Source organism: Phyllobates terribilis, unplaced genomic scaffold (assembly GCF_046119375.1).
Source record: "Phyllobates terribilis strain yellow unplaced genomic scaffold, ASM4611937v1 Scaffold_29__1_contigs__length_15306474, whole genome shotgun sequence".
NCBI lineage: Eukaryota > Metazoa > Chordata > Amphibia > Anura > Dendrobatidae > Phyllobates > Phyllobates terribilis.
The window spans coordinates 7,398,049-7,425,568 of record NW_027362789.1 but is presented as its reverse complement, the minus strand read 5'-3'; the positions used below and the strand labels follow the sequence as shown (position 1 = coordinate 7,425,568).

The 27,520-nt window shown below is 45.5% G+C and overlaps 1 pseudogene; it reads right to left on the bottom strand.

Annotated features, from left to right (window-relative positions):
- Nucleotides 1-210: 210 nt before the first annotated feature.
- LOC141178691 (uncharacterized) overlaps nt 211-27,520 on the bottom strand; it is a 114,451-nt pseudogene continuing 87,141 nt past the window's right edge.

Genomic DNA, 27,520 nt, shown 5'->3' with positions numbered 1-27,520 from the left:
AAAACCACTGCAACAAATTTGCTGTTACATTGTAACAGTGCACATCCACAGCACACAAAGAGATGGCTCCTTACAGTCAATTCCTGAGATTAAGAAAGATCAATAACAATGATGACACATTTTCCAGACAAGCAAATGAACTCAAAAGATAATTTTTCTTAGTCGAGGTTATCCATTACCCCTACTAAATGAACAGACAGAGTCTGTAAAAAAACTCAAAAAGATTTATTAAAACAGAAAGATAAGAAAAAGCAGAGTACCGTAGAGAGGTTAACTTTAACTGTCAAACACAAAGCAATGGATAAGGTGATCCATACAGCTATAAGACAAAACGGACACCTGATAGAAAGTGACAAAGAGCTAAACGAGAAAGCCAATAATAAACCCCTATCTTCATGTAGAAGTAGTAAATTGGGAGATTTAATAGTCAGAAACAGAACTGAACCCAATACAGTTAACAGGCTAGAGACACTTCAGATGCGGCAGCCGCTCGTTCTGCCACCTGCAGATCACAGATAAAAGCTTCCGCTTAGGACCATTGACCTGACATGTGAAGGACTTTGTGTCATGTAGAACTAAGCACATCATATCATAGCATCATACATAGCATAGCATGTGTGGTATACGTCATCTCCCCATGTAAATTCTATAACAAAGGTAAAACTATATGAGCTCTGTTTATCTGATCTAGAGAACATTATCGCTCTATAATCACTGGAAAGGGAGCTTCTCCACTTAGACGACACACGCATGATTATCATAATGCTGATCCGAAGTGTTTTGCAGGAATAGAAAAGGTCAAGGTCCCTCCACAATTTGGAAATCTTCATGTGTTATTATTAAAACAAAAAGCAAGGTGGATTCTTAATTCTGCAGCCCAGGGTCCTTTGGGACTAAATGACAGATTGGATAGGCAACACGGTGACTCAGTGGTTAGCACTGCAGCCTTGCAGCGCTGGGGTCCTGGGTTCAAATCCCACCAAGGAGAACATCTGCAAGGAGTTTGTATGTTCTCCCTGTGTTTGGGTGGGTTTCCTCCCACACTCCAGGGACTGGCAGGGAATTTAGATTGACAGCCCCAATGGAATTAATAGTGGTATATAAGTGAGTAAAATAAATAAATAAAAATACATGTACGTGTTTTTTGTAATTACCTTTTAACATGTTTTTAAATTGCACAATGTGTTGCATACACTGATAATGACAACTGAACTGTTGAAGCGCAGCTGCGCAAAACGGCTGTGATTCTCCCTCATTCCCCTGCACACTCCCTGTCCTCCACTCAGTTAGATCCTGCTCAAATGTACTGGAAATAAAGGACTCTTGAATTGCATACCTGGTGAGTGCCGCTTTTCTTCAATTTTGTTGGATGCATTAAATAAGGCCAATGGCACCCCAACCCGAGTAAAGGAATGGGTCAGAGAGTAATTAATAGGACCCCTAACACATCCCCCCGCCTAGGTTGGTCAGGTATCACGTTCTGATGACCACTTCCATTAAAATTGTTACCTTTTTCCCCAAAAAATACCAGCAGAAATTAAATATGTGGTGTGCTTTAGGGCTAAGGCTTAATAGTGATTGCAATTTCAGAGTTAGAGTCCCTGGGTTACCATGACAGAGAGGGGCCAGAAGACTGCGGTGTCTGGTTTCATGTACTTCTGCACTGGTTAAAAGTACTTCACCACCATATTCAAAAGTGCAGGTTTTTTCCTTGCTAGCAGTGCAAGGGTTAATCTGTTTAGTTGAAGCTGCTGGAGCTTTCCTACCTGGATTGTCTCAGCTGTTCAGTGTTGGTCACTCCCCTCTGCTATATAAGCTCACCTCTGACACTTAGGTAATGCCAGTGTTAGTTCTTACTGCCGGGTTCTGGAGTTGGCAGTAGTAGTGAACAACTCCTTTAAGAAGATACAATTTTCAGTTAAAACATTTCCAACATTCTGAACATGAAAAAGGCTTCTCCCCAATGTGACTTCTATGATGTTTATTAAAAGTTGATTCCTTGTAAAACATTTCCCACATTAATTACATGAAAAAGGCTTCTCCACTGTGTGGGTTCTCTGGTGACTAAGAAGGCTTGTTTTCTTCACAAAACATTTTCCACATTATGAACATGAAAATGGCTTCTCCCCTGTGTGAATTCTCTGGTGTCTATTAAGATGCGCTTTCAGTTTAAAACATTTTCCACATTCTGAACAGGAAAATGCCTTCTCCCCTGTGTGACTTATCTGGTGCCTAACAAGATTTGATTTATGGTTAAAACATTTACCACATTCTGAACATGAAAATGGCTTCTCCCCTGTGTGAATTATTTGGTGACTTAAAAGATATGATTTGTTCACAAAACTTTTTCCACATTCTAAACAGGAAAATGGTTTCTCCCCTGTGTGAGTTATTTGGTGTCTATTAAGATGTGCTATCAGGTTAAAACATTTTCCACAATCTGAACAGGAAAAAGGCTTCACCCCTGTGTGGGTTCTCTGGTGGTAATCAAGCTGTGTTTTCTGGTTAAAACATTTCCCACATTCTGAACAGAAAAAAGGCTTCTCCCCTGTGTGAGTTCTCTGGTGTGTAACAAGACTTGATTTATGGTTAAAATATTTCCCACATTCTGAACAGGAAAAAGGCTTCACCCCTGTGTGGGTTCTCTGGTGGTAAGCAAGCTGTGTTTTCTGGTTAAAACATTTCCCACATTCTGAACAGAAAAAAGGCTTCTCCCCTGTGTGGGTTCTCTGGTGTGTAACAAGACTTGATTTATGGTTAAAATATTTCCCACATTCTGAACAGGAAAAAGGCTTCTCCCCTGTGTGAGTTCTCTGGTGCTTAACCAAATCTGATTTCTGGTTAAAACATCTCCCACACTTGGAAAATACAAACCTATTCTCTGTCGTGTTAATTTTTTGATGTTTAAGAATAGACTTTTTGAGGGGAAAACTATTTCCATATTCTGTATGTGAAAATGGCTTCTTTCCTTTAGGAGCAGTTTGTTTTTTAATGCTTATTTTGTGACTTTGATTTTCCGTAGTAGTCGATAATGAGTCAGAAGACAGGACCTGTTTCACAGGATCAGATGACAGATCTTTGCTGTGAAGGGATGATGGGATATCTGGAGTAATGGCATTCACTTCAATTGTATCCTGTGGGATCTCAAGATCATCTGATTTAAAAACTGAAGATATCAGCTGTCCCTCTGATCTCCTGGTACAGTCATCTGCCAAGAATAAAACTAATTATTATTTTAGAATAAAATATCCTTGAATTTTATATTTTTGAACATTTCTACTTAAACTGTCTGTAAAAATGGTAAGTTATGTAAAATACTGAATTATTCATCAAGACAATGACAGATCACAGTCTAATAGAAAACCTCGTAGGATGAACCAGTGGAGCGAGGTGTTCAACTGTTTGTTTATTCTGCTTCCCAAATATGGAATAAAAAGCCACCAAACAATGTTATGTCGGCGAAAATAATATCAATGAAAACTTCTACTCATCCCACAAAAAACAAGTCCCCACTCAGGTCCATCATCTGTCAATGGAAAACAAAGGTTTCTACACCATTATTGGCTCAAAGGCTCTTGAAAAGTAACATGGCTTCCATAACCTAATCCAGCAATATCCACTCTCCCAAATTGAAATCTCCCCCTCACTTCTGAGCCTTGCAGTGCACCCAAACCACATTTAGCCTCCATGTATTTGGCATTACTATAGTGAGAAGAACCCACTTAATTTACGTTATGTGTATCCTGAAGCAAAATCTGGGCACTATGTGTTGGGTAATAAAATGGTATATTTGTAATTTTCACTCTCCAACATCCACTGTGTGCTAATTTCCAGAAAGTGCCTGTGGCGTCAAAATAGTCACTACTGCTATAGATTATTTCACTGAGGGTTATAATATCCAAAATAGAGTCACTTTATGGGGATTTCTACTGCTCAGGTTTTCAGCAATTTTGTTATTTTAGGGCATCTGCAAAAGGTATGTCCCATTTTTTCTGGGATCTGCTCCTGCGACATCTGCCTCTGTCACCTTATTCATCCTGCAGGCGGCGCTGGTGATGGAGGAGACATCAGAACCAGAAGCTCTCGGTGATGCAGGTTCTGTCCAGCCCTTGGCTCTGAACAGCAGGTAACACCATGATCCAAGCCTAGGGGTGCAAGTCCAGATCCATGTAGAGGGGTAAAAGGATGATGGGTAAGGCAATCCCTATTTTGGACACTAACTAGTGCAGTCAAAAATTGTGAGTATAGACAATGACACATCTATTGAAATGATCAAACTCAACAGTCTTCATCAGTAAATAGTAACTAGTGGAGAAACCTCTCTGGGGTAATTAGAGTATGGGGCTCGGTGGCTCTTAGCTATCTAAAGTATCGTAAGGGCAGTTGGAAGAGGCAATGGAGACCTTTTTTTTTTTTTTTTTTTTTTTTTTTTTTTAAAAGGCTACCAGGGAGTTACAGACTCACATAAGTGAGGCCGGCCGATCCCACCACAATCAAACTATCACACAGAATTAACCTTTAAAAAAAAGATATGGAATAAAAAAAAGTTACATCTCCAACAAAATTTTATGTATGGGGGGGAGAACACCAATACTAAACCGGACTTTATTCATTTATGGTGGACCACTGGAGCTACTATGAGTCCTGACCAGAAGAGTAGAGAAAGTATTAGTGCCCCCATTTCAGGAGAGATTTGCAGTAATCTGAATTCCTTAAGAATGAAAACATAATGGAATTTATGACGTGGAGTGAATCCATGAAACCAGGGCTGGAGCCAACACATCTCCTGCAGGCGTGAATAAATGTATATTACAGCCATCAGCCACATACAGCTTAGCGATATATCATGGCACAGGTGTAATGTTTTCTGTATAGTTTATCACAATCCTGTTTGAAGTTAGTTGGTTTGAAAAGAAATTGAAAAGTATAAAAGGAAACTCTGCTGTTATTATACAGAAATTCACACTTGGCCCTCACTGCACATTTAATGTTGTAGATCATAAAAGTAAAGTTTGGCCAGAAAGACTGGACCTGGTCTTGTAGGAACCATATGAGCACATTCAGCAGCACAGAAGGGAGAGAAGGTAGATTCATCCAATAAGATATCAGGATTTTAGGAAGCCAACAGGGGGTAGGTGGATCCTGCAGGTTGTAAATTCTATAGAAAAGGGCTTTCTATGCCCAAAGTCATTTGAACAGTTGTGGGTGAAAGAGAATGTTGTGGTCAAGAGGTAAAATGGTGATTACACGATTGTGATACGGCCGGACTACACCACCGATAAAGCAGCCACAGCCGGTGACTGAGAAGAATCTGTGACTTCTCTGCATTTAGTGGTCACTACTCACCTGGGTAGTCATATGTAGGAATCTCCTCTTTACACCGCTCATCACCCCTCACATATGTCTCTGTAGTATTAATATGGGTCAGATCTTCACCCTGAAACAAATAATGTAAAAGTCACAGACAGATGGAGAAGTCCCATCTATGATCAGCTCTAATCCTGCCATCTCCACCATTCTCATTACACAAGTATAAAACATATAATACTGGTGGATAAAACAAGACTGAACACAAGACCTTCACAGCCGTCTACACATCATAGGGGAGATCTCATGACACCTTATCTCCATCTACCTGATGATCCTGAGGAACATTGGGATCTTCTTGTTTACAGTTCTGTGGAAGAAGAGGACGGGGACATCTCTCTGGTGTTGTCCTCTTACTGGATAGATCTGGAGGAAACACATACAGGGACTGAATTCATTCTTTACATACAGATAATTATAGACAGTGTGTATTTAGTCCTGTCTATTACCTGGTGATGTGAGGGGTTGGGGAACCTCCATCATGACGTCCTTGTACAGATATTTGTGTTCTTCTATATACTCCCACTCCTCCATGGAGAAATAAACAGCGACATCCTGACACCTTATAGGAACCTGACACATACAATGATACCGTCATCCCCCCGATCCCTTCATAGCATTACTGTATAATGTCCCAGCATTCCCAGCAGTGTCACCTCTCCAGTCAGCAGCTCAATCATCTTGTAGGCGAGTTCTAGTATCTTCTGGTCATTGATGTCCTCATGTATCAGGGGGTGAGGTGGAGGCCCTGTGATTGGGCTCAGGGGTCTTCCCCATCCCTCAGACACAGGGTCCTGACAGCGCTCACTAGAGGTCTTCTTCACTACTGTGTAATCCTGGTTATGGAGAGACACATTAATAAATCTCCCTCCAGACATTTCCAGAGTCCTCACCTCTCCAGTTCTGTCCATCTGTTATTCCCATAGATAAGAATGATGTAATGTGACATCATCAGAATCTCTCACCTCTCCAGTAAGCCGGAATAGGATCTCTAGGGTGAGGTGTAATATCCTCTCCACCATCTTGTCTCTGTCCATATCCATGTTTGATGGGAGAAACAGGAAAATTCTCTAATATAGAAGATCTTCACTGAGAGGATCTGATATTGTAGAGACCTGAATGAGAAGAAGATGAGCCGATGTAACATCATAAAAATCCTGTGTAATAATACAATCACTGGAGATAATAAGGGGAAACATATGAGGAGATTTATTATTTTACAGTATTTCGTTTTCTGCTTTACATCTAGTAATAAAACCTATATATTTTAGGCCACAGACAACAAGTAGTTTCTTCCTCGGAGTCTGCAGCTGAATACATTTCTCATAGACTCATCTTCCATGACGCTAATTCTCGTCTCATTTACGGACACTGGAATCGGCATTAGTAATACTGCAGGAGATATTCATTACACGTGACATGAGAAATAACAACTTCATGATGAGGACGACATCTTCATCTTCTACTACGGCTCTAGAAACATATTTGGCCAGAGTCCGTCACTGACTACATCTCCACCGGTCATCTATATGAATGTTTCCCGTCTTCCCTGCACTGTAGTCTTCTATCATGTTAGTTCTCATGTCTGATTCACACACAGAAGTTTGAGGCTTTTATATATAATTTCACAAGCCCCTACATATAATAAACTTGCACCCTTTAGTGCCTTTCATGTGGCACTAAAGGGTGTTTACCCTAATAAATAAATGAAAAAAAAAAAACCACGTGGGGTCCACCACTATTTTTCGTAACCAGGCAAGGTGAAGCAGACAGCTGCGGGCTGATATCAGGCTCAGAAGGATCCTGGTTATTGACCCTTTCCAGCCTGAAAATACACGCTTTGCCCACCTCTTCTCTATTGCCCTGGTGCGGTGGCAATCGGGGTAATGATAATTGAGGTTGATGTCAGCTGTGAATTGTCAAAAAACACATTTGGCATCAAGCCCTGGGGTTAGTAATGGAGAAAAAAATACCCAGAAAGAAAAAAAAATTATTTGAAGGAAGACTCCCCGACACTCTTCCTGGTTCACCAATTTATTTTTGAAAAAAAAAAACATGCAGGTCCGACATAGTCCATGGCATTCCCATGACGATCCCTGAATCCAACATCCAAAGGCTATGGAGCCTTGTTCAGAGGACGACGCTCTATAGGTCGTAGCAGCAGCCACTCCGGGGCCCACTGCGTTCCACAAGACCTGGCGGCTCTGATGAGCAGTGACCTCAGTAACTACACCGCTCTTCAGAGTCACCAAGTCCTCTGTATAATGGCCCCATGTAGTGCCCCACAGTCTAATGGCCCCATACAGGGGCCCACAGTCTAATGGCCCCATACAGGGGCCCACAGTCTAATGGCCCCATACAGGGGCCCACAGTCTAATGGCCCCATACAGGGGCCCACAGTCTAATGGCCCCATATAGTGGCCCACAGTCTAATGGCCCCATACAGTGGCCCACAGTCTAATGGCCCCATATCGTGCCCCACAGTATCATGGCCCCATATAGTGAACTATAGTATAATGTCTTCCCCATATAGTGCCACCCAGTATAATGGTCCCATATAGTGTACCACAGTATAATGGTCCAATGTAGTGCATCCTGGTAAATGGCCCGTGACATTACTAATAGATGGGGGCACACAGGTGACATTACTAATATATGGGGGCACACAGGCGACATTACTAATATATGGGGGCACACAGGCGACATTACTAATATATGGGGGCAATACCAGCAAAATACCAACAACTGTTGGAAAAACAGGGTATATATATAAAATAACTAACAGACCAAAAAGTGGAAAAAATACCCATTAAAAAATAACTTTTAATTTATCATTTAAAAATGTGTACTCAATAGTACGGTTAGGAAAAACTACACATAATGAGGAGAGATACCTTATATTATAGGGATGGTGGGGATAAGCATATAGCAATCAGATATTAGCCCTAAATAGCCCTGGTAGAGGAGCTCTCGCTACCTGACAGCGGAGTGTTTTCACCCTAGGGGTTCAAGTGGTGCCCCCGCTCCATGACGGCTGTCCCTCACCTATCCCTGAATATCCCTACTCAACCACACAATAAAACACACATATATTGACCAGTAACGTCCTAATGACGTACTAGACATATATCAGATACAATAGTTATATCAATAGAGGTAGTCAATAAATACACAAAAATAGAAAGAAGGATCGCCTGAAAAATAAGGGCAATCCTAAAAAGACAATAGCCAATTGCAACGTATACTGGTCAAAGATATGGTATCAAAAATATATAGCAATGGACTTATCTTATTAAATCCTTCTGAGGTTCCGGCTGGTGTTCAGACAGGTATCCCCTTCAGGCTCAACGAACATGTGGCTGTATGAACCAGGTCCAGGAAGTAATCCCAGCAAAGGACGTGCACTTCTCTCCTCTAATACAGCTTGTCCCCTGATGAGCCCCGCATTAAGGAGGAGGGGGCGAAACGCGTAGGGACTATGGGACTACTCTGAAGGGACTTTTGATCCGTTGATGATTTTGGGACTATATTTAAGAGATATGTTACCTGCTGATGACTCTATACCTGTCTGAGGGACTATTGCTATGGGCACCTGGTGTGTTCTCGAAGTAACCTGTGCACGTCCTTTGCTGGGATCACTTCCTGGACCTGGTTCATACAGCCACATGTTCGTTGAGCCTGAAGGTGATACCTGTCTGAACACCAGCCGGAACCTCAGAAGGATTTAATAAGATAAGTCCATTGCTATATATTTTTGATACCATATCTTTGACCAGTATACGTTGCAATTGGCTATTGTCTTTTTAGGATTGCCCTTATTTTTCAGGCTATCCTTCTTTCTATTTTTGTGTATTTATTGACTACCTCTATTGATATAACTATTGTGTGTCTGATATATATCTAGTACGTCATTAGGACGTTACTGGTCAATATATATGTGTTTTATTGTGTGGTTGAGTAGGGATATTCAGGGATAGGTGAGGGACAGCCGTCGCGGAGCGGGGGCACCACTTGAACCCCTAGGGTGAAAACACTCCGCTGTCAGGTAGGGAGAGCTCCTCTACCAGGGCTATTTAGGGCTAATTTCTGATTGCTATATGCTTATCCCCACCATCCCTATAATATAAGGTATCTCTCCTCATTATGTGTAGTTTGTCCTAACTGTACTATAGAGCACACATTTTTAAATGATACATTAAAAGTTATTTTTTAATGGGTATTTTTTCCACTTTTTGGTCTGTTAGTTAATATATGGGGCACACAGGGGACATTACTAACATATGGGGGGCACACAGGGGACATTACTAACATATGGGGGGCACACAGGGGACATTACTAATATATGGGGCACACAGGGGACATTACTAATATATGGGGGCACACAGGGGACATTACTAATATATGGGGGCACACAGGCGACATTACTAATATATGGGGGCACACAGGGGACATTACTAATATATGGGGGCACACAGGGGACATTACTAATATATGGGGGCACACAGGGGACATTACTAACATATGGGGGGCACACAGGGGACATTACTAACATATGGGGGGCACACAGGTGACATTACTAACATATGAGGGCACACAGGGGACATTACTAACATATGAGGGCACACAGGGGACATTACTAATATATGGGGGGCACACAGGGTACATTACTAATATATGGGGGGCACACAGGGGAAATTACTAATATATGGGGGCACACGGGACATTACTAATATATGGGGGCACACAGGGGACATTACTAATATATGGGGGCACACAGGGGACATTACTAATATATGGGGGCACACAGGGGAAAATACTAATATATGGGGGCACACAGGGGACAATACTAATATATGGGGCACACAGGGGACAATACTAATATATGGGGGCACACAGGGGACATTACTAATATATGGGGGCACACAGGGGACATTACTAATATATGGGGGCACACAGGGGACATTACTAATATATGGGGGCACACAGGGGACATTACTAATATATGGGGGCACACAGGTGACATTACTAATATATGGGGAAACACAGGGGACATTACTAATATATGGGGGCACACAGGTGACATTACTAATATATGGGGGCACACAGGTGACATTACTAATATATGGGGCACACAGGGGACATTACTAATATATGGGGGCACACAGGGGACATTACTAATATATGGGGGCACACAGGGGACATTACTAATATATGGGGGCACACAGGGGACATTACTAATATATGGGGGCACACAAGGGACATTACTAATATATGGGGCACACAGGGGACATTACTAATATATGGGGCACACAGGCGACATTACTAATATATGGGGCACACAGGCGACATTACTAATATATGGGGCACACAGGGGACATTACTAATATATGGGGGCAAACAGGGGACATTACTAATATATGGGGGCAGTAATACTATTTCGGGCACACAGGTGACGTTACTAATATATGAGGGCACACAGGTGACATTACTAATATATGGGGGCACATGGGACATTACTAATATATGGGGGCACACAGGGGACATTACTAATATATGGGGGCACACAGGGGACATTACTAATATATGGGGGCACACAGGGGACATTACTAATATATGGGGGCACACAGGGGTCATTACTGATATATGGGGACACACAGGGGACATTACTGATATATGGGGGGCACACAGGGGACATTACTAATATATGGGGGCACACAGGAGACGTTACTAATATATGGGGGACAGGTGACATTACTAATATATGGGGGCACACAGGAGACATTACTAATATATGGGGGGCACACAGGTGACGTTACTAATATATGGGGGCACACAGGGGACATTACTAATATATGAGGGCACACAGGGCACATTACTAATATATGGGGGCACACAGGGGGCAGTAATACTATTTCGGGCACACAGGTGACGTTACTAATATATGGGGGGACACAGGTGACATTACTAATATATGGGGGGCACACAGGGGACATTACTAATATATGGGGGCACACAGGGGACATTACTAATATATGGGGGCACACAGGGGACATTACTAATATATGGGGACACAGGTGACATTACTAATATATGGGGACACAGGTGACATTACTAATATATGGGGACACACAGGGGACATTACTAATATATGGGGGCAAACAGGGGACATTACTAATATATGGGGGCAGTAATACTATTTCGGGCACACAGGTGACGTTACTAATATATGAGGGCACACAGGTGACATTACTAATATATGGGGGCACATGGGACATTACTAATATATGGGGGCACACAGGGGACATTACTAATATATGGGGGCACACAGGGGACATTACTAATATATGAGGGCACACAGGGGACATTACTAATATATGAGGGCACACAGGGGACATTACTAATATATGGGGGCACACAGGGGACATTACTAATATATGGGGGCAAACAGGGGTCATTACTGATATATGGGGACACACAGGGGACATTACTGATATATGGGGGGCACACAGGGGACATTACTGATATATGGGGGGCACACAGGGGACATTACTGATATATGGGGGGCACACAGGGGACATTACTAATATATGGGGGCACACAGGAGACGTTACTAATATATGGGGGACAGGTGACATTACTAATATATGGGGGCACACAGGAGACATTACTAATATATGGGGGGCACACAGGTGACGTTACTAATATATGGGGGCACACAGGGGACATTACTAATATATGAGGGCACACAGGGCACATTACTAATATATGAGGGCACACAGGGGGCAGTAATACTATTTCGGGCACACAGGTGACGTTACTAATATATGGGGGGACACAGGTGACATTACTAATATATGGGGGGCACACAGGGGACATTACTAATATATGGGGGCACACGGGACATTACTAATATATGGGGGCACACAGGTGACATAACTAATATATGGGGACACACAGGTGACATTACTAATATATGAGGGCACACAGGGGACATTACTAATATATGAGGGCACACAGGGCACATTACTAATATATGGGGGCACACAGGGGGCAGTAATACTATTTCGGGCACACAGGTGACGTTACTAATATATGGGGGGACACAGGTGACATTACTAATATATGGGGACACAGGTGACATTACTAATATATGGGGACACACAGGTGACATAACTAATATATGGGGGCACACAGGGGACATTACTAATATATGGGGGCACACAGGGGACATTACTAATATATGGGGGCACACAGGGGACATTACTAATATATGGGGACACACAGGGGACATTACTAATATATGGGGCACACAGGGGACATTACTAATATATGGGGGCACACAGGGGACATTACTAATATATGGGGCACACAGGGGACATTACTAATATATGGGGGCACACAGGGGACATTACTAATATATGGGGGCACACAGGGGACATTACTAATATATGGGGGCACACAGGGGACATTACTAATATATGGGGGCACACAGGGGACATTACTAATATATGGGGGCACACAGGGGACATTACTAATATATGGGGGCACACAGGGGACATTACTAATATATGGGGGCACACAGGGGACATTACTAATATATGGGGGCACACAGGGGACATTACTAATATATGGGGGCACACAGGGGACATTACTAATATATGGGGCACACAGGGGACATTACTAATATATGGGGGCAAAAGTGACATTACTAATATATGGGGGCACACAGGGGGCAGTAATACTATTTCGGGCACACAGGTTACGTTACTAATATATGAGGGCACACAGGTGACATTACTAATATATGGGGGCACATGGGACATTACTAATATATGGGGGCACAGGTGACATTACTAATATATGGGGGCACACGGGACATTACTAATATATGGGGGCACACAGGTGACATTACTAATATATGGGGACAAACAGGGGACACACAGAGGACATTACTAACATATGGGGGCACACAGGGGACAATACTAATATATGGGGGCACACAGGGGACATTACTAATATATGGGGGCACACAGGGGACATTACTAATATATGGGGACACACAGGGGACGCAGGGGACATTACTAATATATGGGGGCACACAGGGGACATTACTAATATATGGGGGCACACAGGGGACATTACTAATATAAGGGGGCACACAGGGGATATTACTAATATAAGGGGGACACAGGTGACATTACTAATATATGGGGCACACAGGTGACATTACTAATATATGGGGGCACACAGGGGACATTACTAATATATGGGGGCACACAGGGGACATTACTAACATATGGGGGCACACAGGGGACATTACTAACATATGGGGGCACACAGGGGACATTACTAACATATGGGGGCACACAGGGGACATTACTAATATAAGGGGGCACACAGGGGACATTACTAATACACGGGGACAAACAGGTGACGTTACTAATATATGGGGCACACAGGTGACATTACTAATATATGGGGGCACAGGTGACATTACTAATATATGGGGGTACACAGGTGACATTACTAATATGGGGGCACACAGGTGACATTACTAATATATGGGGGCACACAGGGGACATTACTAATATATGGGGGCACACAGGGGACATTACTAATATATGGGGGCACACGGGACATTACTAACATATGGGGGCACACAGGGGACATTACTAACATATGGAGGCACACAGGGGACATTACTAATATATGGGGGCACACAGGGGACATTACTAATATATGGGGGCACACAGGGGACATTACTAATACACGGGGACAAACAGGTGACGTTACTAATATATGGGGGCACACAGGGGACATTACTAATATATGGGGGCACACAGGGGACATTACTAATATATGGGGGCACACAGGGGACATTACTACCATATGGGGGCACACAGGGGACATTACTAACATATGGGGGCACACAGGGGACATTACTAATACATTGGAGCACACAGGTGACATTACTAATATATGGGGACAAACAGGGGACACACAGAGGACATTACTAACATATGGGGGCACACAGGGGACAATACTAATATATGGGGGCACACAGGTGACATTACTAATATATGGGGACATACAGGGGACATTACTAATATATGGGGCACGCAGGGGACATTACTAATATATGGGGACACACAGGGGACATTACTAATATATGGGGGCCCACAGGGGACATTACTAATATATGGGGGCCCACAGGGGACATTACTAATATATGGGGGCACACAGGGGACATTACTAATATATGGGGGCACACAGGGGACATTACTAATATAAGGGGGACACAGGGGACATTACTAATATAAGGGGGACACAGGGGACATTACTAATATAAGGGGGACACAGGGGACATTACTAATATATGGGGGCACACAGGGGACATTACTAATATATGGGGGCACACAGGGGACATTACTAATATATGGGGGCACACAGGGGACATTACTAATATATGGGGGCACACAGGGGACATTACTAATATATGGGGGCACACAGGGGACATTACTAATATATGGGGGCACACAGGGGACATTACTAATATATGGGGGCACACAGGGGACATTACTAATATATGAGGGCACACAGGGGACATTACTAATATATGGGGGCACACAGGGGACATTACTAATATATGGGGGCACACAGGGGACATTACTAACATATGGGGGCACACAGGGGACATTACTAACATATGGGGGCACACAGGGGACATTACTAATATATGGGGGCACACAGGGGACATTACTAATATATGGGGGCACACAGGGGACATTACTAATATATGGGGGCACACAGGGGACATTACTAATATATGGGGCACACAGGGGACATTACTAATATATGGGGCACACAGGGGACATTACTAATATATGGGGGCACACAGGTGACATTAATAATATATGGGGAAACACAGGGGACATTACTAATATATGGGGGCACACAGGGGACATTACTAATATATGAGAGCACACAGGGGACATTACTAATATATGAGAGCACACAGGGGACATTACTAATATATGAGGGCACACAGGGGACATTACTAATATATGAGGGCACACAGGGGACATTACTAATATATGAGGGCACACAGGGGACATTACTAATATATGGGGGAACACAGGCGACATTACTAATATATGGGGCACACAGGAGACATTACTAATATATGGGGGCACATGGGACATTACTAATATATGGGGGCACAAGTGACATTACTAATATATGGGGGCACACAGGGGGCAGTAATACTATTTCGGGCACACAGGTTACGTTACTAATATATGAGGGCACACAGGTGACATTACTAATATATGGGGGCACATGGGACATTACTAATATATGGGGGCACAGGTGACATTACTAATATATGGGGGCACACAGGGGACATTACTAATACATTAGAGCACACAGGTGACATTACTAATATATGGGGACAAACAGGGGACACACAGAGGACATTACTAACATATGGGGGCACACAGGGGACAATACTAATATATGGGGGCACACAGGGGACAATACTAATATATGGGGACACACAGGGGACATTACTAATATATGGGGACACACAGGGGACGCAGGGGACATTACTAATATATGGGGGCACACAGGGGACATTACTAATATATGGGGGCACACAGGGGACATTACTAATATAAGGGGGCACACAGGGGATATTACTAATATAAGGGGGACACAGGTGACATTACTAATATATGGGGCACACAGGTGACATTACTAATATATGGGGGCACACAGGGGACATTACTAATATATGGGGGCACACAGGGGACATTACTAATATATGGGGGCACACAGGGGACATTACTAACATATGGGGGCACACAGGGGACATTACTAACATATGGGGGCACACAGGGGACATTACTAATATATGAGGGCACACAGGGGACATTACTAATATATGGGGGCACACAGGGGACATTACTAATATATGGGGGCACACAGGCGACATTACTAATATATGGGGCACACAGGAGACATTACTAATATATGGGGGCACATGGGACATTACTAATATATGGGGGCACAAGTGACATTACTAATATATGGGGGCACACAGGGGGCAGTAATACTATTTCGGGCACACAGGTTACGTTACTAATATATGAGGGCACACAGGTGACATTACTAATATATGGGGGCACATGGGACATTACTAATATATGGGGGCACAGGTGACATTACTAATATATGGGGGCACACAGGGGACATTACTAATACATTAGAGCACACAGGTGACATTACTAATATATGGGGACAAACAGGGGACACACAGAGGACATTACTAACATATGGGGGCACACAGGGGACAATACTAATATATGGGGGCACACAGGGGACATTACTAATATATGGGGGCACACAGGGGACATTACTAATATATGGGGACACACAGGGGACATTACTAATATATGGGGACACACAGGGGACGCAGGGGACATTACTAATATATGGGGGCACACAGGGGACATTACTAATATATGGGGGCACACAGGGGACATTACTAATATAAGGGGGCACACAGGGGATATTACTAATATAAGGGGGACACAGGTGACATTACTAATATATGGGGCACACAGGTGACATTACTAATATATGGGGGCACACAGGGGACATTACTAATATATGGGGGCACACAGGGGACATTACTAATATATGGGGGCACACAGGGGACATTACTAACATATGGGGGCACACAGGGGACATTACTAACATATGGGGGCACACAGGGGACATTACTAACATATGGGGGCACACAGGGGACATTACTAACATAAGGGGGCACACAGGGGACATTACTAATACACGGGGACAAACAGGTGACGTTACTAATATATGGGGCACACAGGTGACATTACTAATATATGGGGGCACAGGTGACATTACTAATATATGGGGCACACAGGGGACATTACTAATATATGGGGGTACACAGGTGACATTACTAATATGGGGGCACACAGGTGACATTACTAATATATGGGGGCACACAGGGGACATTACTAATATATGGGGGCACACAGGGGACATTACTAATATATGGGGGCACACAGGGGACATTACTAACATATGGAGGCACACAGGGGACATTACTAATATATGGGGGCACACAGGGGACATTACTAATACACGGGGACAAACAGGTGACGTTACTAATATATGGGGGCACACAGGGGACATTACTAATATATGGGGGCACACAGGTGACATTACTAATATATGGGGGCACACAGGGGACATTACTACCATATGGGGGCACACAGGGGACATTACTACCATATGGGGGCACACAGGGGACATTACTAACATATGGGGGCACACAGGGGACATTACTAATACATTGGAGCACACAGGTGACATTACTAATATATGGGGACAAACAGGGGACACACAGAGGACATTACTAACATATGGGGGCACACAGGGGACAATACTAATATATGGGGGCACACAGGGGACATTACTAATATATGGGGACATACAGGGGACATTACTAATATATGGGGCACGCAGGGGACATTACTAATATATGGGGGCCCACAGGGGACATTACTAATATATGGGGGCCCACAGGGGACATTACTAATATATGGGGGCCCACAGGGGACATTACTAATATATGGGGGCCCACAGGGGACATTACTAATATATGGGGGCACACAGGGGACATTACTAATATATGGGGGCACACAGGGGACATTACTAATATATGGGGGACACAGGGGACATTACTAATATAAGGGGGACACAGGGGACATTACTAATATATGGGGCACACAGGGGACATTACTAATATATGGGGCACACAGGGGACATTACTAATATATGGGGCACACAGGGGACATTACTAATATATGGGGGCACAGGTGACATTACTAATATATGGGGGTACACAGGTGACATTACTAATATGGGGGCACACAGGTGACATTACTAATATATGGGGGCACACAGGGGACATTACTAATATATGGGGGCACACAGGGGACATTACTAATATATGGGGGCACACGGGACATTACTAACATATGGGGGCACACAGGGGACATTACTAACATATGGAGGCACACAGGGGACATTACTAATATATGGGGGCACACAGGGGACATTACTAATATATGGGGGCACACAGGGGACATTACTAATACACGGGGACAAACAGGTGACGTTACTAATATATGGGGGCACACAGGGGACATTACTAATATATGGGGGCACACAGGTGACATTACTAATATATGGGGGCACACAGGGGACATTACTACCATATGGGGGCACACAGGGGACATTACTAACATATGGGGGCACACAGGGGACATTACTAATACATTGGAGCACACAGGTGACATTACTAATATATGGGGACAAACAGGGGACACACAGAGGACATTACTAACATATGGGGGCACACAGGGGACAATACTAATATATGGGGGCACACAGGTGACATTACTAATATATGGGGACATACAGGGGACATTACTAATATATGGGGCACGCAGGGGACATTACTAATATATGGGGACACACAGGGGACATTACTAATATATGGGGGCCCACAGGGGACATTACTAATATATGGGGGCACACAGGGGACATTACTAATATATGGGGGCACACAGGGGACATTACTAATATATGGGGGCACACAGGGGACATTACTAATATAAGGGGGACACAGGGGACATTACTAATATAAGGGGGACACAGGGGACATTACTAATATATGGGGCACACAGGGGACAATACTAATATATGGGGGCACACAGGGGACATTACTAATATATGGGGGCACACAGGGGACATTACTAATATATGGGGGCACACAGGGGACATTACTAATATATGGGGGCACACAGGGGACATTACTAATATATGGGGGCACACAGGGGACATTACTAATATATGGGGGCACACAGGGGACATTACTAATATATGAGGGCACACAGGGGACATTACTAATATATGGGGGCACACAGGGGACATTACTAATATATGGGGGCACACAGGGGACATTACTAATATATGGGGGCACACAGGGGACATTACTAACATATGGGGGCACACAGGGGACATTACTAATATATGGGGGCACACAGGGGACATTACTAATATATGGGGGCACACAGGGGACATTACTAATATATGGGGGCACACAGGGGACATTACTAATATATGGGGCACACAGGGGACATTACTAATATATGGGGGCACACAGGTGACATTAATAATATATGGGGAAACACAGGGGACATTACTAATATATGGGGGCACACAGGGGACATTACTAATATATGAGAGCACACAGGGGACATTACTAATATATGAGAGCACACAGGGGACATTACTAATATATGAGAGCACACAGGGGACATTACTAATATATGAGGGCACACAGGGGACATTACTAATATATGAGGGCACACAGGGGACATTACTAATATATGGGGGCACACAGGCGACATTACTAATATATGGGGCACACAGGAGACATTACTAATATATGGGGGCACATGGGACATTACTAATATATGGGGGCACAAGTGACATTACTAATATATGGGGGCACACAGGGGGCAGTAATACTATTTCGGGCACACAGGTTACGTTACTAATATATGAGGGCACACAGGTGACATTACTAATATATGGGGGCACATGGGACATTACTAATATATGGGGGCACAGGTGACATTACTAATATATGGGGGCACACAGGGGACATTACTAATACATTAGAGCACACAGGTGACATTACTAATATATGGGGACAAACAGGGGACACACAGAGGACATTACTAACATATGGGGGCACACAGGGGACAATACTAATATATGGGGGCACACAGGGGACAATACTAATATATGGGGACACACAGGGGACATTACTAATATATGGGGACACACAGGGGACGCAGGGGACATTACTAATATATGGGGGCACACAGGGGACATTACTAATATATGGGGGCACACAGGGGACATTACTAATATAAGGGGGCACACAGGGGATATTACTAATATAAGGGGGACACAGGTGACATTACTAATATATGGGGCACACAGGTGACATTACTAATATATGGGGGCACACAGGGGACATTACTAATATATGGGGGCACACAGGGGACATTACTAACATATGGGGGCACACAGGGGACATTACTAACATATGGGGGCACACAGGGGACATTACTAACATATGGGGGCACACAGGGGACATTACTAACATATGGGGGCACACAGGGGACATTACTAATATATGAGGGCACACAGGGGACATTACTAATATATGAGGGCACACAGGGGACATTACTAATATATGGGGGCACACAGGCGACATTACTAATATATGGGGCACACAGGAGACATTACTAATATATGGGGGCACATGGGACATTACTAATATATGGGGGCACAAGTGACATTACTAATATATGGGGGCACACAGGGGGCAGTAATACTATTTCGGGCACACAGGTTACGTTACTAATATATGAGGGCACACAGGTGACATTACTAATATATGGGGGCACATGGGACATTACTAATATATGGGGGCACAGGTGACATTACTAATATATGGGGGCACACAGGGGACATTACTAATACATTAGAGCACACAGGTGACATTACTAATATATGGGGACAAACAGGGGACACACAGAGGACATTACTAACATATGGGGGCACACAGGGGACAATACTAATATATGGGGGCACACAGGGGACATTACTAATATATGGGGGCACACAGGGGACATTACTAATATATGGGGACACACAGGGGACATTACTAATATATGGGGACACACAGGGGACGCAGGGGACATTACTAATATATGGGGGCACACAGGGGACATTACTAATATATGGGGGCACACAGGGGACATTACTAATATAAGGGGGCACACAGGGGACATTACTAATATAAGGGGGACACAGGTGACATTACTAATATATGGGGCACACAGGTGACATTACTAATATATGGGGGCACACAGGGGACATTACTAATATATGGGGGCACACAGGGGACATTACTAACATATGGGGGCACACAGGGGACATTACTAACATATGGGGGCACACAGGGGACATTACTAACATATGGGGGCACACAGGGGACATTACTAACATATGGGGGCACACAGGGGACATTACTAATATAAGGGGGCACACAGGGGACATTACTAATACACGGGGACAAACAGGTGACGTTACTAATATATGGGGCACACAGGTGACATTACTAATATATGGGGGCACAGGTGACATTACTAATATATGGGGCACACAGGGGACATTACTAATATATGGGGGTACACAGGTGACATTACTAATATGGGGGCACACAGGTGACATTACTAATATATGGGGGCACACAGGGGACATTACTAATATATGGGGGCACACAGGGGACATTACTAATATATGGGGGCACACGGGACATTACTAACATATGGGGGCACACAGGGGACATTACTAACATATGGAGGCACACAGGGGACATTACTAATATATGGGGGCACACAGGGGACATTACTAATATATGGGGGCACACAGGGGACATTACTAATACACGGGGACAAACAGGTGACGTTACTAATATATGGGGGCACACAGGGGACATTACTAATATATGGGGGCACACAGGTGACATTACTAATATATGGGGGCACACAGGTGACATTACTACCATATGGGGGCACACAGGGGACATTACTACCATATGGGGGCACACAGGGGACATTACTAACATATGGGGGCACACAGGGGACATTACTAATACATTGGAGCACACAGGTGACATTACTAATATATGGGGACAAACAGGGGACACACAGAGGACATTACTAACATATGGGGGCACACAGGGGACAATACTAATATATGGGGGCACACAGGGGACATTACTAATATATGGGGACATACAGGGGACATTACTAATATATGGGGCACGCAGGGGACATTACTAATATATGGGACACACAGGGGACATTACTAATATATGGGGGCCCACAGGGGACATTACTAATATATGGGGGCCCACAGGGGACATTACTAATATATGGGGGCCCACAGGGGACATTACTAATATATGGGGGCACACAGGGGACATTACTAATATATGGGGGCACACAGGGGACATTACTAATATATGGGGGACACAGGGGACATTACTAATATAAGGGGGACACAGGGGACATTACTAATATATGGGGCACACAGGTGACATTACTAATATATGGGGGCACACAGGTGACATTACTAATATATGGGGGCACACAGGGGACATTACTAATATATGGGGGCACACAGGGGACATTACTAATATATGGGGGCACACAGGGGACATTACTAATATATGGGGGCACACAGGGGACATTACTAATATATGAGGGCACACAGGGGACATTACTAATATATGGGGGCACACAGGGGACATTACTAATATATGGGGGCACACAGGGGACATTACTAATATATGGGGGCACACAGGCGACATTACTGATATATGGGGGCACACAGGGGACATTACTAACATATGGGGGCACACAGGAGACATTACTAATATATGGGGGCACACAGGGGACATTACTAATATATGGGGGCACACAGGGGACATTACTAATATATGGGGGGCACACAGGGGACATTACTAATATATGGGGCGCACAGGGGACATTACTAATATATGGGGGCACACAGGGGACATTACTAATATATGGGGGCACACAGGGGACATTACTAATATATGGGGGCACACAGGGGACATTACTAATATATGGGGGCACACAGGGGACATTACTAATATATGGGGGGCACACAGAGGACATTACTAATATATGGGGGCACACAGGGGACATTACTAATATATGGGGGCACACAGGGGACATTAGTAATATATGGGGGCACACAGGGGACATTAGTAATATATGGGGGCACACAGGGGACATTACTAATATATGGGGGCACACAGGGGACATTAGTAATATATGGGGGCACACAGGGGACATTAGTAATATATGGGGGCACACAGGTGACATTAGTAATATATGGGGGCACACAGGAGGAGTTGTGGCCGCTGCAGGTGAATAGGGGAATGTTATCTTGTGGGGTCACAGGGGGAGAAGGGAGAATTATTACAGAGGCCGGTACAGAGGGGAGGAGGAAACCGCAATCACTGCACAGACAGATAGGAATCGCAGGTGTGAATAAGGACTATAGTGAGTGCGATAATGTGTACAGTGCTGCGGTGATATAGAAGGATGAGGAAGAAATAATCCGCATAGAGAATAACGAGGAGTCTGCACAGCCCTCCAGCTGCAGAGCCGCACCCCGGGACAGACGGAGACACCTGGAATGACGGCAGGGGAGCGTCTAGATTGGAGTTGATTTCTGGAGGGGGAGGAGTGATCTCATTTTAGCATGACGTCACCGGAAGGGGCGGGGCTGGGCCTTCTCAATCTAGTGGACTCTATTTCAGCTGCAGCAATGCACATTGTGCCGGGACAGGAGGATGGTGATGAGCAGGTTGTGGTGAGCGTTGTGCTGTGAGGACTGAGGCGGGTGAACGGACTTTGTGAATAAATGCTGTGGAGGCATAAAGGGGACTGGTGTGAGGGGGCATGAGGTGTGTAGAGGGGGATCCAGGGGGCTATGTGGCTGGTGTGAGGGGGCATGAGGTGTGTAGAGGGACATCTAGGGGGCTACCTGGCTGGTGTGAGGGGCAACCAGGGGGCTGGTGTGAGGGGCATGAAGTGTGTAGAGGGTCATCCAGGGGGCTACGTGGCTAGTGTGAGGGGCATGGGGTATGTAGAGGGGGATCCAGGGGGCTGTGTGACTGGTGTGAGGAGGCATGGGGTATGTAGAGGGGCATCCAGGGGGCTGTGTGGGTGGTGTGAGGGGGCATGGGATATGTTGAGGGGCATCCAGGGGGCTGTGTGGGTGGTGTGAGGGGGCATGGGATATGTAGAGGGGCATTCAGGGGGCTGTGTGGGTGGTGTGAGGGGGCATGGGATATGTAGAGGGGCATCCAGGGGGCTGGTGTGAGGGGGCATGGGATATGTAGAGGGGCATCCAGGGGGCTGGTGTGACTGGTGTGAGGAGGCATGGGGTATGTAGAGGGGCATCCAGGGGGCTGGTGTGAGGGGGCATGGGATATGTAGAGGGGCATCCAGGGGGCTGGTGTGAGGAGGCATGGGGTATGTAGAGGGGCATCCAGGGGGCTACGTGGCTGGTGTGAGGGGGCATGGGGTATGTAGAGGGGCATCCAGGGGGCTGTGTGGCTGGTGTGAGGAGGCATGGGGTATGTAGAGGGGCTGTCTGGCTGGTGTGAGGGGGCATGAGGTATGTAGAGGGGCATCCAGGGGGCTGTGTGGCTAGTGTGAGGAGGCATGGGGTATGTAGAGGGGCATCCAGGGGGCTGTGTGGCTAGTGTGAGGAGGCATGGGGTATGTAGAGGGGCATCCAGGGGGCTGTGTGGCTAGTGTGAGGAGGCATGGGGTATGTAGAGGGGCATCCAGGGGGCTGCGTGGCTGGTGTGAGGAGGCATGGGGTATATAGAGGGGCATCCAGGGGGTTCTATGGGTGGTGTGAGGGGCATGGGGTATGTAGAGGGGCATCCAGGGGGCTGTGTGGCTGGTGTGAGGAGGCATGGGGTATGTAGAGGGGCTGTCTGGCTGGTGTGAGGGGGCATGAGGTATGTAGAGGGGCATCCAGGGGGCTGTGTGGCTGGTGTGAGGGGGCATGGGGTATGTAGAGGGGCATCCATGGGTCTGTCTGGCTGGTGTGAGGGGCATGGGGTATGTAGAGGGGCATCCAGGGGGCTGCGTGGCTGGTGTGAGGAGGCATGGGGTATATAGAGGGGCATCCAGGGGGTTCTATGGGTGGTGTGAGGGGCATGGGGTATGTAGAGGGGCATCCAGGGGGCTGTGTGGCTGGTGTGAGGAGGCATGGGGTATGTAGAGGGGCTGTCTGGCTGGTGTGAGGGGGCATGAGGTATGTAGAGGGGCATCCAGGGGGCTGTGTGGCTGGTGTGAGGGGGCATGGGGTATGTAGAGGGGCATCCATGGGTCTGTCTGGCTGGTGTGAGGGGCATGGGGTATGTAGAGGGGCATCCATGGGGCTGTCTGGGTGGTGTGAGGGGGCATGGGGTATGTAGAGGGGCATCCAGGGGGCTGCGTGGCTGGTGTGAGGAGGCATGGGGTATGTAGAGGGGCATCCAGGGGGTTGTATGGGTGGTGTGAGGAGGCATGGGGTATGTAGAGGGGCATCCAGGGGGCTGTGTGGCTGGTGTGAGGAGGCATGGGGTATGTAGAGGGGCATCCAGGGGGCTGTGTGGCTGGTGTGAGGAGGCATGGGGTATGTAGAGGGGCATCCAGGGGGCTGTGTGGCTGGTGTGAGGAGGCATGGGGTATGTAGAGGGGCATCCAGGGGGCTGTGTGGCTGGTGTGAGGAGGCATGGGGTATGTAGAGGGGCATCCAGGGGGCTGTGTGGCTGGTGTGAGGAGGCATAGGGTATGTAGAGGGGCATCCAGGGGGCTGTGTGGGTGGTGTGAGGGGGCATGGGATATGTAGAGGGGCATCCAGGGGGCTGTGTGGCTGGTGTGAGGAGGCATGAGGTGTGTAGAGGGGCATCCAGAGGGCTGGTGTGAGGGTGCATGAGGTATGTAGAAGGGTATCCAGGAGACTGCGTGGCTGGTGTGAGGGGGTATGTAGAGGGGCATCCAGGGGGCTGCATGGCTGGTGTGAGGGGGCATGGGAAATGTAGAAGGGCATCTAGGGAGCTGTGTGGCTGGTGTGAGGGGCTTGGGGTATGTAGAGGGGCATCCAGGGGGCTGGTGTGAGGGGGTATGAGGACAGTGGCCGACACAACCTCCTTAAAGACGATGGCACACCATTTTAAAATCTGTCATGGGAGAAATCCTAAAACATTTATGGTACGTGGTATCGATATCATCCATAGTGGAATTAGGGATGGAAATGTAAAAAAAACTTTGGCTCAAAGGGAAACCAAATGGATAGTGGAACTGGGAACAATGACGCCAAATGGCCTTAATCAGGCCCTGAGCTTCACCCCATTTCTTTAATAGATATAATCTTTGTGGTATTTTTATACAATTGTATGTGTTGATTTTAATTTGTTTTCTTTGTCTTTTGTAACTTTCTCCCTCCATAGTCTATATGCACCATCTATATGGATCACCTACATATGGTTAATCAATATGAGGATACTACGAGCAACAATTAAATTGGACCAAGAAAATTGATTTTCGTACTGACAGAATCGTGTTGCAATTATAGGAAAATGATACTTCTTACTCTAACACATTTTTGCATTATTAAGTAGTTGCGTTACTATACTTGTCTAAATGCGTTACTGTGTTCTCTTTGGCGAGTGCGTGGGTGCTGTGCCTCCCCTTGCCTCTGTGTCATGCACGGCATCTGCATGGTGTCTGCGCATGTTGGGGGGCCATGGCAACGTGTCCTGGTTCCCTGTCATGCGTGGTTCACCTTGATGGCCGTGCATGACGCATCTGGCTCGGGCAGTTCAGCGCGCATGCGCTGATGGTCCAGGAGATGATTGGTCCGTTGTGGTCACGTGACCGCAGGCCCTAAAGTATATTTAAACAGACATGGAAGGTCCTATTAAACAATCCCCCTGAGGAAGCCATAGGATATACCACGCGAAACACGCATTGGGGTCCTTGCTTATTCTGGGTGCTGATCTAATATGGCTAAGAGTGCAATATAATTCTTCAGCATTTTTTCATAGGGCACTATAGGCCATATGGCACGTGGTACATATCCATAGTGATGAAATATGCCATAATTTTGTACCAGTGCATAAATGACTTGAATACGAGCACTTCTTGCACTTTGTCCCAATAGATATTTAACATCTATTATTATGTTGTATATGTGTCACCCAGTTTGGTTGTCTGTGTGTCGTCCTTTTTAATCATGTTTGTCTTTTCTGTATATTGTTTACAATAAAGTTTTTTGATTCTCTGCCATATACTCCGTATTTGGTTCGTTTTTGCTATATAACAGCAGAAACAAGTCCGGGGGCGCCTCCCGCCAGGGAAAATATAGCAATAGT